Source organism: Convolutriloba macropyga, chromosome 9 (genome assembly GCF_964194025.1).
Source record: "Convolutriloba macropyga chromosome 9, txConMacr16.3, whole genome shotgun sequence".
NCBI classification, from domain to species: domain Eukaryota; kingdom Metazoa; phylum Xenacoelomorpha; order Acoela; family Convolutidae; genus Convolutriloba; species Convolutriloba macropyga.
This window is the reverse complement of record NC_134476.1, coordinates 49,978,413-49,991,593: the sequence shown is the minus strand read 5'-3', so window position 1 is coordinate 49,991,593 and position 13,181 is coordinate 49,978,413. Positions and strand designations below refer to the sequence as shown.

General features: G+C 34.9%; 1 protein-coding gene and 1 long non-coding RNA gene across 2 annotated transcripts in view; both read right to left on the bottom strand.

Moving 5' to 3' along the window:
* The window catches only part of LOC142345824 (2-oxoglutarate and iron-dependent oxygenase domain-containing protein 2-like), a 421,406-nt gene that overhangs the window by 272,064 nt on the left and 136,161 nt on the right, over window positions 1–13,181 (bottom strand). The window lies entirely within an intron of this gene.
* LOC142345955 (uncharacterized) lies at window positions 8,127–12,581 on the bottom strand. The gene is made up of 3 exons (XR_012759364.1): window positions 12,478–12,581; window positions 8,813–8,939; window positions 8,127–8,236 (listed from the first exon to the last, which is right to left on the bottom strand). It is a non-coding gene; the product is annotated as an uncharacterized LOC142345955 (long non-coding RNA).

The following is a 13,181-nucleotide window of genomic DNA, read 5'->3' as shown; positions in this document are numbered from 1 at the left end:
GGAAAACTTATATTTAAAAAATTTTGTAAAGCAAACAAAATTAGCCAGTTCTTAAACTCATTTTCTCAAAATCTTCTGGTTGTAAATTTCATTGAAAGATTTTGACTAGTTTCTTTGAAAATTGCTTTGGAAGAAAGAAGAAATAGCAGGGTAGCAGACGTCTCAAACCTACAAGTAATTACAAAGTAAGTACAAAATAGAATGGAAAATAGTAAATAACTTTTCAACAAAATGATCATGTTTTTTCGATGTTCGGAATCTTTGTGTTTAGAATTTTTCAATCATTTTAAAAATGATGTTTTAGTTGAGTTGTCTATTGGAATTAGGTTTATTTAAAAGATGTTGACAAGAAACTTTTCGTGGCCTAAATTTTGATCAAATTAAAAATCGTTTATTTCCTCCTTTTCTGCCGTTGGAACATTACTCAGCGATCATTGAGAACATTAAAAGAATCTATATTCAAAAAATGATTTTTTTGAAAACTCAGCATTTTTACAGCATTTTAGAAAATGTATACGTGGTACCAAAGTGCAAATACGAGATCTTACTAAAAGCAGCTACAGGTAACTTTTACATGAGAATTCTGAGAACGTGAGTTTATGTATGTATTTGTACCTTTAAGAGTCAGAGGTGCATCTGCGGGTAGACCTCCATATGAGTCAATGGCGCTCACCCCAGGTGGACCATCATCTGCAGGCAGGGTTACTGCTGTTCCAGCTGTCTCTGCTACTCCTATTGGTCAATAATAACCCATTTAGCTAATCATAGCTAGTTTTTCACAGGTTGCAAGCATAGCTTTATGCTAGTCTGCTTAAATTTCAAAAACATGATTTTTCAAAAACGGAAAATGTACATCCCTAATAGCTGGTTGATTTCTTCAATCAGATTTTTACTTTTCGTTTCCGCGCTGAAGAGAAAAAGAAGAGAAAAATCAAATAAAAAAATTCGTTGGCCAGTAATGATCGTTAAACTCAGAAAAGGACAAAAATTTTCAAAAACTTTGAAAATAATTACAAATTTAATAAAATCTCACAAAATTCAGGATATTAATGTCTTCAAAATCATTTCATTGTCTCAAGAGACTAACTATCCAGTGTCCCTATTTCAAGCTTTAAATAGTTTCATGGGCTCATCAAGATCCATAAAATTGAAACATGTTAATAATTTTCTGAAAATTTAAAAGCAATTAAATTTTATCAAAAAATTGGTAAAGATGGTTTCATTAAAATATTGATAACCATTCCATTAACTCTAGAAACTATTCGACAGCTTATCATCAAACCTTGGAGGAGGTCCCTAGGACTCTGGTGACGGAAAAAACTATTTAAAAAAATCAAAAAGATTTTAAAAACTTGAAAAAATTGCAATTATTTTTAAAAATTGCCGATATTTAAATCTTGAAAAACGATCCATTACGTCTAGAAGCTATGCATTAACTTATAACCAAACTCTAGAGGAGGTTATGCGGCTCTTGAGGCTGGAGAAACCTAAAATATGACAAAAGTTTCGAAAAATTTGAAAAAAACTGAAAGTTGCATAAAAAAATTGCTAAAAATTGTGAAAAAAAATGTTGAGAACAAATCCATGGTCAAAAACATGTTGCATTACATTAATATCAAACCCTAACGGAGATTTTCTGTTAAGTTGAAAAACCCAAATAATAACAATAAAAGGAAAAAAAATGAAACAAGTTTTGTAAAAAAAATACTAAATTTTGTGGTGTTTAAATCTTGAAAAACATTCTATTACAGTTGGAAACTATACAGTACGTAAGAGCTTCCTTGGCTCTTGACAATGAAAAAACCTAAAAACCGACAAATTTTTCAGAAAATATTGAAAAAATGCAAGTTTTATAAAAAAAAATCGCTAAAAAAATCGCTTCAAAAATTGATAGCTACTCCATGGCAAGTAAAATTTTTGCAGTAACTTATTATCAACCCATTAGGTACGGTTTCTGGCTCCTGCGTCTGGCAAGATGTGAACAATGAAAAATAAATGTAAAAAAATAGAAAAAATTTGCACGTTTTGTCGAAAAAAATGCTAAACTTCGTGATGTTAAAATGTTGGAACCATTCTAATACCACTAAAATCTATGCAGTAACCTAATATAAAACCCTAGAGGATGTTCTTTGACACCTAGGGCTGAAAGAATTCAAAAAATGACAACGGGGGATGAACCGGGGGTTTGATGGGGAGGGAGGGGTTGGTTGGAGGGGGGGGGGGGGGGGGTGGGCAACAGTGGGTTAGGGGGCAATAGGGCGGTGGGGGATGTCAATAGTGGGAGGGAGTGGGTCAGCAGTGGGGGTGTCGTCAACCTCTTAGAACCGCCCTTCATACCATAAGTCACACAAACACTTTGAGTTGAAACAGAGCTGAAAGGCTGTAAGAGCACTTAATGCCCGCTGGGCGCTACCTGTTTATCCTGTTTTTGAGTTCAAAAAGTCAAAACCGTCAGAAGAAAAATCGGTCAGAAGAAAAATTGCGTAAAAAAAGACCGACAGGACTAATATAATTGCTAAAAATTTCGTTTGAAAGCAATTAACAATTTTTGTAGCTTCCAAAATCTATTTTTATTTCTTTAGATAACCATATACTTTGCAACCAGTTGATATGGGGTAACAATGAATGAAAATCGGCAAATCAATTGAACTTTTTTTAATAGGAAATCTGAAATTATAGCATGAATCTAACTTCTAAAAAAAGTTATAATTAACTTAGAAACAGGCAACAAATTGTAGTTAAATTTCATTATCAATCTTTTTAGAATTAAGCATTCAAATTCCATACTTAGCTGTCAAAACGACAGAAAATAGACCCAATAGCTTTGTAGATCTGCAGTCTCAAAAAGACAGTGAAAGAGACGGACCAAAAAAGACACTTCTTCAAAATGCTGAGCTCTTGTATTTTAAGAATATGTTTAATTTATTGCTGATTATATTAGCTGCTCTTAAACATCCATCAGTTAGAGTGACACACACTCATTTGACCGTATCTTTTAGATTTAAAGTAATAAAAGTTAAATTCAGATTAATGAAGTCATTTTTGAGAGTGAAGTAAACCACGTGTTACCAAAAACTTATCTACACGAATTAACAAATAAAACTCGCAACACTAAGAAGGAGAAATGACGTCACGCACGCACTTCAGTTGATATTGCATGAACGAGTAAACAAAAAGCAGATTTGAAGTGGTTGTGACGTCATATGGTCGTAACAAAAATCTTGACGACGAAATAAAGAAAAATAGCAGGACCAGTCCTGACATAAAAATCAAAGAAATTTCATTGACTAAAACAAAACTAGACCTAGTATGGACATGGAAAACAATTTAGAAAAAAAATCCAGGTCCAAAAAAACCGAAAAAGAAGATCAGTGAAAAATCAATGTCAAATTGCCGAATGTGAACAAAAAACGGCTAGCGAGACAGAAATTTTTTGTTTAAACACCATTTTATCGCTTTGCTTTAAATCTACAGCAAAAAATTTACGCCTTAAAACCAATCGCTTTTTCGCTTCGTTTCTTTTTTCGGCTTGACCAAAATCATCACAACAATTTGACATCAAAAATCATGAAAATGTGTGAACAGATCTTAAAAAAACATAGCCGGAAGACTTGCCGAAGCGACTCGGAGTGGCTGGAAACTGACAACCCTAAATGATATAAGGAAACTTCTAGTTAATTATGCGAATCAATTTGAAACAATAACAAGCAAATCAACTATGGAGAACTAACTGACAATAAAAATTGTTAAATAGTCTGATGAAAAATTTCATCACGAATTGCGGCTCCAAAACAACTACTGATAAAAACTCTTCGACGCAGTAAGTTTTCAATTAATAAACGACTGCCAATTGACAAAAGTAACAAAATATTTCCTATACAGAAAACCGCGGAATAAAAAAAGTGAAGGGCAATGTAGAAAAAAACTCTTCAAAAAATGTTTTGTAGACAAAAAATGAAGAAAACTAAGCTAAAATGCTATTTTCCATCAATTGTTTGGCAATTTTTAAAGTTTTGGCTTCCGTTCGGGCAGCTACTGATCCAACACCTGACGAAAACTTTTAAACAGCAGAAAATGCAGAGAAAAAGAGAACTCGAAAAAATTAACAAATTTGTAATACTTTTCTCAGTGAAAAGTACTCTGTCTAAATTATATTGGCACCTTTTAGAATCAAAATTTATAAAATAGCTCTATACTGAAGATTGAACAAGAAAAACTATAGCAAGAAGCAAAAAATGAGCAAAATTTTCCAAAAACACTAAGGTCGTATGAATTGCTCGACCGGCGAGCGGTTGGCTTCGTCAGTAGCTAGCCACCTGGACACCAGGGGGGGGGGTGCACCGGGGGGCTGGTGGTGGGCAACAGTGGGGTGGTTGGGCAACAATGGGGGTGGGTCAACAGTGGGGGGTCTTCAACCTCAAAGAACCACCCTTCACACCATAAGTATAAGTCTCCAAAACAGTTTCTGTGAATCGCATACTTGGAGACTAGTGGGTTGAAAGGCTACAAGAGCACTCAATTCTCGCTGAGTGCTACATGTTGATCCCGTTTTTGAGAACAAAACCTCAAATGGTTCAGACGAAATAACGGTCAAGCAAAAAATTGCATTAAAAAAGACCAAGAGGAGAGCAATTAATGAACAATTGACAAAAATTGACCAAAATTTGTTTTAATTTAGTCAATTATAAAATAATTTCAAAATCAATCACAATGAAATAGAAAGCCAACTAAAACCCCTTCGACAGCTAATTTGAACCACAGAACTCCCCAAATGGTATCATTTGAAGAATTATACAAACGCTGCAAGAAGCGTGATACAGTGCAATATGGTAAAAATAGCTGAAAATGGAATCTAAATCAGCATTTGTTTATTGAAATTGTCAAAAAAGTTTTCAAACGGTCTATATCTAGTTTGAGTAAACGATTCAAATACCTTGGACAGAGAAAAAGGAGATTTCATTAAAAAACTGCTTAGAAAAAAACGGCACGTCATCAAAATAAATTCACTCGCTTAACGAAAATGTTTTCGCGCCTTTACAGTATGAGCAGAAAATTGTTTTCTCTCAAATAAGCAACATGAACAAAAAACCACTCTATCTTATTTCAGCTCTTCAGCAAATTAACCTAAACATTTTGTTTTCTCGCATTTCATTTCCTGTTTCAAATACACCCCAACAAAATTTCAGAAGCTGTTTTGGCGGACAAAAGAGGACAATAAGAATTCGTCTTCTAACCATCCGAAAACCATTTCTTGCTGTTCATCTGTTCATCAGAAATTGAAACTGCGGGGGGATTATGCTGTTAGAGCTAACACGGGCTGTATGTAAACTTGACAATGAAAAATAAACCAATTATGGCGCGTTCTTCCTCTGAATTTTAATATCTTTCACTGAAAATGTTCACACCATACATATAAGTCTGCAAGACAGTTTCTGTGAATCCCATATTTGGAGACTAGTTAGCTGAAAGGCTTTAATAGCACTTAATGACCTCTGGGCGCTACCTGTTCATCCCATTTTTAGGACGAAAAGTCAAAATCGTCAGACGAAACATCGTTCAAGCAAAAAATTGCATTAAAATAGACTGACAGTACTAATATAATTTCTACAAACTTCGTTTCAGAGCAATTAAAAAACATAGACGGAAGAATTCCGGAAGCGACTCGAAGCGTCAGAACTTCACTAACAAAACCGTAATTGCAACGGAAGCCACTACCTTTTGTATTCAACCATTAACTCACTACATCCCCAGGTCTGCTCTGAAAATTGGGGAAACTTAAACCACTGTCTAAAAGAGAAACAAAATGCAGCAAAATTTTATATTATTGAAAACGTTTGGTAACGTTAAAAAATCCAAAATAATTAAGGTGGTCAAAAACCTGATAGTCTGAAAAAGATGACAAGGTTATCAATAGCCCTCAAATAATTCATGATTCTAGTCTGAAAAAGATCACGAAAGCAAAGGGCAGATAATAATCTTAGAAACTAAGTTAAATCTTTTCAAAAAAACGCTCAAAATTAAGAATCAGAAAACACCTATAATTACACTTCTAATCACTGCGATTAAGACAAAAAACAACACACACCTGTTCCTTCTTGTACATAAGCTAGACAACATGATTTCATACTAAATCAAAAATAAAATTGATCATAGAAAAGACATAAGCAGCAGAATATTCAAAGGCAAAAAATCGTTTTAATTAATAACAAGACCTTGAAGAAAGCTCTAGAAATTAGTCATAAGTGCAACTTTTGGAAAAAGCTTGCTATCAAACTCTCAGTACTGCCTTATGTTGAATGAAATCAATTGCAAACCAAAGAAATGACGAAAATCTTAAAAAAAATCTGAAATCATTCATTTTTACAACTGAAAAAATCAACATACCGAAAATAAATGTAGGACCCAGGACGAAACTCGAATGACACTAACTCGAGTGTAAATATAGGCACAATGTAAGGAACACCGTAACAAAAAGATATTCTTGATTTTTGAAAGTTGAAAATCAATTTAAAAAAATCAAGAAAAACGAATACATTTTTTTGTTCAGCATTCAAAACATAGAAAAGATAATTAGTCATCCGATACAAAGATCTATCCTCCTGAAGAGAAATAGGAAAAAGCAGAATTCATAAATACGAAACATTGAAACATTTTGTAAAAAAATGGTCAAAGAACTTTAGCTAGCTAGCTAGCTAAGTTAAGACTGCATTTATGAAAAAATTTTAACTGTTTTTTCAAAAATTAGCGCCAAAAAATGATCGAATTTTTATTGAATTGAAATTAAAGTACCTCATGTTGCACAAAAAAACTATTTCTAGCAATTACAACCAAAATACAAACGAAAAACTGACGAAAATTGGAAAAAAACTACCAAAATCGGATTAGCTTATGTACAATTTTATGAAACAAAATTATATCGAGAAATTATCAAAGAAAGAAATTATCAAAGAGAAGTTGCCGTTTTAACTGATTTTTGACAAAAAGACGGTTAAAAGATCCAAAAATGAAGAAATTAATATTAAAAAAGCCAAAATTTAACTATAAAAATCAAGAATTATGTGCCAATTTTCAACTTGAAACGCATTTTCAGGCTCTGTAAAACATTGTGGTATCAGTTTCCGAGGTTGACATTTCAATATAGTACCGAATAAAATTTATTTCTACGAGAAACCAAATGAAAAGCAACAAAATTGGGCCACTTAATTAAAAAACGGCTAAAACGGTCATTCATATGTGCAATTCAGTCAAAAACTACTTTTCAAAGTCAAAAAGTCATTCACTAAACGCAGCGCATGATCAAAAAACTTCTCTCGCTTAGCGAAAATCTGTTCACCAAGACAGCTTTTCTCACTTTCGCTTTCGCTTTTAGGTCAAAATGCCGCGTGAACAAATCTACTTCCTGTAAAAAAACCGAGAGAAAACCAATACTCCTCTTCGAGTCGTAAAAAGACCGACAGGACTAATATAATTGCTACAAACTTCGTTTGAGAGCAATTAAAATAAAGACCGACAGGACTAATATAATTGCTACAAACTTTGTTTGAGAGCATTTAAATATTCAGTGTTCCATCCGTTGGGCCTGGTGTCTGTCCTTGGGTCTCATGCCTGGAGTGACGGATAATTCTCCGGCTTGGCCCCTTGTAGTCAAACTCTGTTCGGTGTGGCCGGTACACGACTTTAGGACCTTTCGGCCCGGACCACTATCCGTAAGTCTGCCTGGCCCACAGCTGTTTTGAGTAGAGGACTTAATTCCCGGTATTCTTGTGTTTATTTTCTGTTAAACTCGCCGAAGTCTAAGAATATTTGCAAGCAATTGCTTCAAACATGTCATTTTGAGAAACTATTTCCATATTTTGCTTTTCATCTGTGTAATTGTGTTAGAATATAATTAATTTAATTTAAATTGATTCATTACATCCCTTTGATAATCAAGTGGGGGTTTATTTCCGTGGGATTTTTTTCCTTGATTTCTTTCCCTGGGGTTTTTCCTTTCTAATTTTGGGTGGTTTTTTCTCCGTGGGGTTTTTTTGCTATCAAATTTTGGGTGGGTTTTTTGTCGGATCGGTTTTTTCCGAAACCGGAAGAAACCAGGTAAGAAATCAGAAAAATTTGACATTTGCTTCTTACCGTAGTCATCGCTCTCAGATGAATCCTCATCATAGTAGAAGTAGTTGCTGTCTTCTCCATATGTACTAGAACGGCCCCTTCCTCCCCTCCCGTCACTCACAAACTCACTCTGCACCAAAATCAAATGAATCTTCATAAAAACACTGCTCAACCCTGGATCTGAATGATGTCAGATTGAGAACAAATTTTACAGGTTTTGTAAATAAGAAGTCGTCGCTTCGCGGAAGATATTAATCAAAGTTTTCGGAGCACGTTTTCCCAATAAAATTAAGTAGAGGTTAGAAAATCTACTATAAATACTCTGTATTATATTAATTAGAACTTTATGAGATAAGAGCCAATAAACATTTGTTTCGTCGTTTAATCGGCTTTCTTGGTATTTGTTCGCTGAGTTACCAATCATATATTAATACTGAATCATGGCAAAATTCAGTCTGTATTTATCCGAATTCATATTATGATCATGGCAGAATGTAATCTGATCATACTATTCTTTTCTAAATACTGTACTCAGATTTCACCCTGATTTTATAATAATCATGATAAAATTGCAGTCTGCTTCTGCTAAGCCATCGCTTGTCATTAAGTCATGTGCATTTCCTATATACCAAAAAACTGACTTTTTTCCTGTTTGTCTTTACGTTCAATCCAAAATTATACTTACAAAACAACATGAAAACATTACCAGCGAGTCGTATCGGACGTTCTTCTTGCTCTTATTTGAAGGAGTGACTTGTTTGGAAGTGTAGAAAGAGTAGTCTGCTGTTTGGGAAAGAGTGTTTGACTGGTCTCCGGGAAACTTGTTCCTTCGACTTAAACGAATACTTTCATTAGTTTGAAAATGAATCTGGGCAAACAGTCTACCCCGTACTGTAGTGCCCGAGGAACAATCGTGGAACAACACAAAAAATAAACAGGAAACATAAATATCATGCCGCAATCTATCTTGTCAAATAAAACTAGGGCGAAAGGGATTCAATTAAAAAACGTATTTCAACAACACAAACGATTTGTTGTTATTCTTGCCACCAATCTGAAATTGACCCTGAGGCCAACCTTTTGCCTGATATAATCAAGGCTATCTTGAGATATACACTCAAAAACAAAAGACAAAAGTGTTATCCACCTCCTCCTCCTTGTAATATTTTGAAAGTTGCTAGTGAAATTTACACGCAATTATAGGGTTGATTTTGATGGCAACTCAAAATTTTAGCCGTACTAATAAATGGAAGTGGGAATGCTGCTTCACAAACCGATTAGAAGCTAACTTTCAAAATGTCCGATTGATGCAAGTTTTTTCCTTATACGAATTCTTCATTAGTTAGGTTGTTTGACTTCGTCGCTACAGTGGTACTGCCAAAAACTGATTAGAAGTACCAACCTTTAGTGGAACAGTAGCGAATATTATGATTTAGCGAAAAAGTAGCAAACAACAGAAAGATAGTAACCAAATTGAAGTTTGCCGGTTTTCAGGTAGAAGCAATTAACTGAGATCAACGCAAAATCTTCAAATTTTGTTCATGCCTCCGTCCTTTTCAGCAAATTTTTTGCATTGTAAACCCAAGAGATTATCATCACGTGTTAAACAGATTTTACGTGAAGCTCAACTGTGTTTTACGGACAACTGGCAAGATTCCATCCGGACAAGGATCCGCATGTTTAATCAATGCCAAGACACGCAAACACTTCTAAGATCTTGAAAATATCTCCAAAAGGACTTGACAGATCTTGTCCAAATCTTGCCAAGTATGGTGGCCTACGTATACGAACTTGAAAAGAGTTTGCGTGGGTTGTCAAGATCTTGAAAAGTTTTTTCTGGGAATCAAGACTTGTAATTGTGAACATGCGACGCAAATAAGGAATTAGGGATGACTATATGCAGTAGGGGTTAAAAAAATTCGGGAATCTTGGCTGGGGAAACGAATTTTCTTTTTTTTTCTGTTTGCCAAGGATGGTAGCCACTATAACCTAGAAAAACACGCGAGATTATGCCAAGATCTTGGCAAGATCTGGGAGGCCATGTTTTGAGTCGGAAACAAAAGTAAAGAGATATAAGATTTTGTGCTACTGCAATAGAGCCAGTAAAAGTTTTTCTTGATTTTGACTGCAACATTAGTTAAATTTGCAATTTTTGAGAAAATGTCAGGTGACTTGGAAAAGAGGCCATAATTTTTCTAAGATCTAAAACGGTAAATTTGGTTCTTAGTAATTCCGAGAACTTCCGTGAACATCGAAAAGGTTGTGTTCAAATCAAAGATCTGGCATGGAATTGGCGTGAATGGCGTGCGTTGTAGCACTGGGTACTATGTAGACTTGAGCTTCGGACTTTTGATATTGGACATGGTAGAGAATATAGAAGAATTTTTTAAGTGTATTATCGAACTAAAGGATTTTTTTGAGCCTGCGACTGGTTCAAGATTACACATTGAGCCTCAAACTCAGTTATTGAAGAATTTTTACTTCATTGGTTTATCATCTTTTCATTTGAGTCAAAAATCTTAAAAATTTTCCACAGACGCATGGTTTTAAAAAGTTGCATCACTACTCTTCTACTAACGCCCTAGTTTTATCAAGTTCCTACTGAAATTGTACTAGCGGCGCAGAGTTTTCTATTAGTAGACAATTGTTTCTTGCACATAGCTATTCAGCACTAACTCATAGTAAAATTTTTTACGTTTTTGCATGTTTACGACTGGTTAACAATGCAGTAATGATCTTCAATGGATTATTGAATAAGAAGGCCAGCTCGAAAACGACTGATCAATTTGTCCTTCTATTTTGACGAAGTTTAAAAAGTAGTCTTCAATATGATGCAGTAAATTTTAAACATCGCACAAAAAGATACAACTGATTAAGAGTAATAGCCCGGAGTCGGGATCATTTAAAATTCAGCGTTGAATCAGGAAAAAACATGATTTATTTTTGTCATGACAGTATCAAGATCATGGCAATTTATACCATGAAAAGGATAATTTTCAGCAATCATTTATGCAGTTGATATGTACATGATGACTTTTATTCATGCGCATATTAATTAACATCCTGTTTTCAATATGTGCATTCATGTAATTAAGTCTGCTTTTAAGCTACTCAGAATGCGTAACACCCAAGCTAAAAGTTATTTGAAGGACGCCGCCACTTTTTGATCTCATTCTAGCCTGCTGCAATTAAATGCTTCTCTGCAAATTACCACAACTTTCTGACTCGCACATCGACCTCCGCCTCCAACCTCCGCCTCCGACCTCCGCCTCCAACCTCCGCCACCGACCTCCGCCTCCGACCTCCGACCTCCGACCTCCGACCTCCGCCTCCGACCTTCGCCTCCGACCTCCGCCTCCGACTCCACTGCAAAGATGTAAATGCACCAATATGTGGTATAGTTGGAGCTAGAATAGCTTTTGAGGGTATCGCCATATTAAAAATTTTAAGCATGATGTCAGTTATTCGAAATCTTCAAAACTTGCTATGTTCCTTGTAGGCACAGTCTGATGAATGAGAGAAATGTGAAACATTCTGTGCAGTGTTGACCAAGAATGTAAATGAGAATATGAAGAAGAAAAGCAGACTGGGATTTTTCTTAATCGACTCTGGGCAGACTGGCAAAAATATTTATACTGCTATTTGTCTGGTTCAGTACTGGTTAAAATTGAAATGCAATGGTACAGTGCTGAAACTCACTTTGAGCAAGGTCCGGGAGTCTACGAAAATTTTTGACTGAATTGTCGATGTCAATTTTTAGGTTTTTTATTGTGCTAAAAACTACTTAATTTTTCTTCAAAATTTCAAAATTTCAGCAAAAAATTTTACGTTGGTTGTAACCATTTCTGTGGTGATTAGCAAACGAAATACATATTGTTTCTTTTTGGCGAGCCTTAATTTTATTTTTTTATAAATTGGCAAATTATTACACTGAAATAATTGCAAATAAATTATATCTGCACTTGAACTGTTTTCCCAGCTCATTGGTCTCTGCGATTTTTGCTGATCTTAGTTGCTAATGTAATATTGTGCTCCTTGTTTCGACATTTTTGTAGCTAGCCTCAGAGCTCAAAAGTTTAAGCACATACTTGCTCTTATTGCAATAAGTTTAAAGTAACTCGAACTGATCAGCTAAAGTCTTGGCAAAACTGACGCAGTGTATTTTTTATGGACATTTATACACTTGTAGGTTCCAGGATCATGTCAAAGTATTAATTTAAAAGTTCTTTTTGATAGTGCTACCTTTCACTCTGGTTTCAAACTGGATAAAAAATGTCCATTACGTTGGAACATTATAAAAAAGATATCGTCAGCCTGAAAATCGGTTTCTTATCTTCCTTGTCATCTAATTAAATTTCTGATCTCACTCACTTTAGATCTTATTTGGCATCGCTTGCCAGGCAGATTCACAATACTCGGCACCAATCCAGAGGCATACTCGAATCATTCGGCATCACGCCAAAATAATATTCATCATACCACATCACAACACAGGACTGATTACATCATGCTACATCGCAACCTAGTTATAATAACATCAATCCACTATCTCCAAAAGGCGCAGTCACTTCAAACTACAAAACGCCATAGGCATATTCACAACATTCTACATCGCACCACATGCGTAATTACTTTTTTCAAGAACACCTTAGTACAACAGTTTCGATCAATTAAAACTGAAGTAAACCGCAATACAGCCTTTTCAGGATACGAATGACAAAATGAGTGCAATATAGCAGATTCAATTATTTTTGCAAACTGTAGCATACGTCCCCTGGGCATTCAAGTGACTTTGACTTGCATTTCGTTCATTAATTTTAGTTTTCTTTTTCTCAACATTACCTACCATTCCTGCATTTGTATTCGATAAATTTTCAACTGAAATAAAGTTACTTATTAACTATCACATCACAACACTTCAATGAATCTCCTCCTTTGTGATCCCCGATGTCGTAAAAATACCACTTCTATGACTATCAATGACGTGAATACGCCTTCTTTGTGACTCCGGAGTTCGGGAATTTACCTTCTTCATAACTCAGGAGGTCGTTATTGTACCTCCTTTGTGCACAGAA